General features: G+C 40.6%; 1 protein-coding gene across 1 annotated transcript in view; it reads right to left on the reverse strand.

Moving 5' to 3' along the window:
• Nucleotides 1-3,384, reverse strand: part of RAPGEF6 (Rap guanine nucleotide exchange factor 6) — a 682,053-nt gene that overhangs the window by 364,473 nt on the left and 314,196 nt on the right. The window lies entirely within an intron of this gene.

Consider the following 3,384-nt stretch of genomic DNA (forward strand, 5'->3'; position numbering starts at 1 on the left):
AAGTAGATACACTCCTTGGAGAGAACAATCATGGGAGAAAGAAGGGCTGTTTATGCACAGGGAGACAGCTCAGGGGGCAGGAGTGCATGGAGCCATGGACACAGGGAAGAGGTAACTATGGGGAGCTGTTGCATTGTGGTAAATTGTAGTCCATGTCATGAGACAAAGTGTATGTGAACTGCTGTATGGAAAGTGAATTTGCTCTGTAAATTTTCACCCAAATCCCAATAAAAAAAAAGAAAAGAAAAAGTAGTGCGTTACCAACTCCTACTGCTATTAAGACTGGCAGTTCGCACCCACCAGTCACTCCTCAGAAGGAAAATGGGGCAATCTACTTCCATAGTGATACTACTTTGGAAACCCAAAGAGGGGTTGCTATGAGTCGGGTCCGACTCAACAGCACATAACAACAACAACAACAGCTATTGTAGAATTGTCTATTTTTCCTTTAAATTCAATTATGGTTTGTTTTATGTATTTTGGAGCCCTTTCGTTGGGTGCAAAGATATTTATTATGGTAATGTCTTCTTTGCCAGTTGACCATTTTAACATCCTTCTTAGTCCCCTGTGCTGTTTTTCACCATGAAGTCTATTTTATCAGAAATTAATATTGCCACACTTGCTCTTTTTTAGTTGCCATTAGCTTGATAATTTTTTCTACCCCTTAATTTTAAATTTATTTTTATCTTTCTAAGGTGGGTCTCTTGCAGGCAGCATATTGATGGGTCTTCTTTTCTTATCCAACCTACCACTCTCTTTCTCTTGACTTGTGCGGTTAGTCCATTTACATTAAGTGTAATTAGTGATAGGTATGACTTTATTGCTGTCATTCTACTGTGTTTTTTGCTGTGTTGTCGGTCATTTCCTTATTCCAAATATTTTTTCAGTGCTGAATTCATTGTTACCAAGTGTTTTTTCTCTGCTTCACTGTTGCTTTTGTGCTTACTAACTCCTTGTGTTTTTCTGAGTTTGCTTAGGGGGATTGTTACTTTTCTTTGTGGTTACCCTGAAGTAACTATCTCCCTAAGTTTGGAACAGTCTGTTCTATAAAGACAGTGTCATGACTTCCTCTCCACTTGGCAATTTTGTAATTAAAAATTTCATTCCCTCTACTTGCTTTGGAGGAGCTCTGGTAGCATAGTGGCTAAGGCACTTGACTGCTAACCAGAAGGCTGGCGGTTCAAACCCACCAGCCACTCCTCGGAAGGAAGGTTGGGCATTCCTACTTCCGTAGTGATACTGCCTCGGAAACCTAAGGAGGGGTTGCTATGAGTCGGGGCCAACTCGATGGCAAATAACAACAACAACAACAACTTGCTTTGGTGCTGGTGTCTGCAGATTGATTCCCTTATTTCTCTCTGCACGCTATTTTATGAGCTTATTATTTTGAGCATTGATTTCTGGTTTGATTTCTGAGTGGTCATGTCAAATGTCTTGAGTTTAATTTGTTGCTCTCTGTTGTGAGTTCTCTATTGGAAGAATTCCCTTTACCATTTCTTCTAGAGATGGACTTATTTCCACAAATTCCCTTAATTTCTGTTTGTCTGAGAATGTCTTGATTTCACCCTCATTTTTGAGGGACAATTTGGCTGGATGTGTAATTCTTGGTTGGCAATTCTTTTCCTTCAAGCTTTTAAATATGCCATCCCATTGCCTTCTTGCCTGCATGATTTCTACTGAGAGATCAGACCTTAAGTCTATTGCTTGTCCATTGTAGGTGACATTTCATTTTTCCCGAGGTGCTCCCAATATTCTTTGTTTTTGGTTTTGGAAAGTTTGATTATGCTATGTCTTGCTTTCTCTTGGGATCTATCCTGCGTGGGGTTCAAGGGGCTTCCTGGATAAGTATCTTTTCTTCCTTCATGGTATGTGGGAAATTTTCTGTTAGCAAGTCTTCAACAATTTTCTGAGTTTTTTTGGCCACCTCTTGTTCTGGAATTCCTATTAAGCATATGTTGTTTCTTTTCATGTCATCCCATATCACTCTTAGGTTCTCTTCATTTCTTTTAAATCTCTGTTCTGATTTTTCTTCATACAGGCTGGCGTCAAGGGACTTGTCTTCTACTTTGGAAATGTGTTCTTCAGTCAGTTCTAGTCTACTCTTTTGTCTTTCCAGTGTGTTACTGATCTCCGTAATTTTAGTGTTCATCTTCTAGATTTCTAACTGTTGTTTTTATATCATTTCTAATGGTGTATTTTTCTTATTATTTTGTTCTTGATTGATTTTCCTGAATTCTTCCAGAGTACTGTCTGTCTGCTTGTCATCTCTGTTTGTGGCTTTCTTGAGCTCTTGGAGAATCCTATATACATACCTTCTGAATGCCTTTTCAGATATTTCTATTGCTTGTTCTTCTTCTATGATAGATAATTTAGCCTGGACTTTTATTTCTATTGTCTTGTCCTTTTTTTTTTTTTTTTTTTCAGGTAACCTGTTGTTTCCTAGGCATATTCTGAAGTTACTCTCTGTTAGTTATGTATTGATTTGTTTCACCCCTGATTGTATGGTTTACTATATCTGAAAATATGGGGATCGAGTTAAGGGGCAGGAGTCAGGCAGGCCCCAGGCCCCAGAGCTAGGAAGGGAGAGTAGAGTGCAGGGACCACAAAAGCCACAAGATCCAGGTAGGAATTAGGTAAGGGTAGGGCAGAGATGTTTCCAACAGCTAAGGGAGGCAAACATGTCTGTCAGTTTCTCATCCTGTGAGGCTTTCACGTAGTTGTGAGGCTGTGCCACCAATGTTTTAACCACCAGCAGGGTTGCACATGGTGCACAAGTTTCAATGCAACTTACAGACTGAGACAAACTAGGAAGAAGGAAGAGGCCATCCACTTCTCAAAAACTTGGCCAAGGAAGAACTTATGAAGAGCAGAGAAACACTGTCTGATACATTACTGGGCAAATTTATGAATAGCTTGGAAACATTGTCCAACACACTGCAGGAAGATCAGCTCCTTGAGTCAGAAAGCACTCAAAATAGAACTTGGAAAGAGCTGCTTCATTAGAGTAGAACCAACCTTAATGATATGGATAAAGTAAATCTTTCAGGATTTCCATGTGCTGACATGGCATGACTCAAATTGAGGAGAAACAGATGATGTTATTGTTGTTTTTAAGTGCCATCGAGTCACTTCCAACTCACAGGAACCCCATGCACAGCAAAACGAAACACCACCCGATCCCGCGCCAGCTCCATAATCCTTGCTATACTTGAGCCCACTGTCGCAGCCACCGTGTCACTCTATCTCGTTGAAGGCCTTCCCCTCTTTTGTTGAACCTCCACCTTACCAAGCATGACATCCTTCTCCAGGGAATGCTCCCCTCTGACAACATGACCAAAGTAGGTGAGACGAAGTCTGGCCATCCTCGCTTCCAAGGAGCATCTC

Source organism: Orycteropus afer, unplaced genomic scaffold (genome assembly GCF_000298275.1).
Source record: "Orycteropus afer afer isolate SDZICR_OR568_19922 unplaced genomic scaffold, OryAfe1.0 scaffold00112, whole genome shotgun sequence".
NCBI lineage: Eukaryota > Metazoa > Chordata > Mammalia > Tubulidentata > Orycteropodidae > Orycteropus > Orycteropus afer.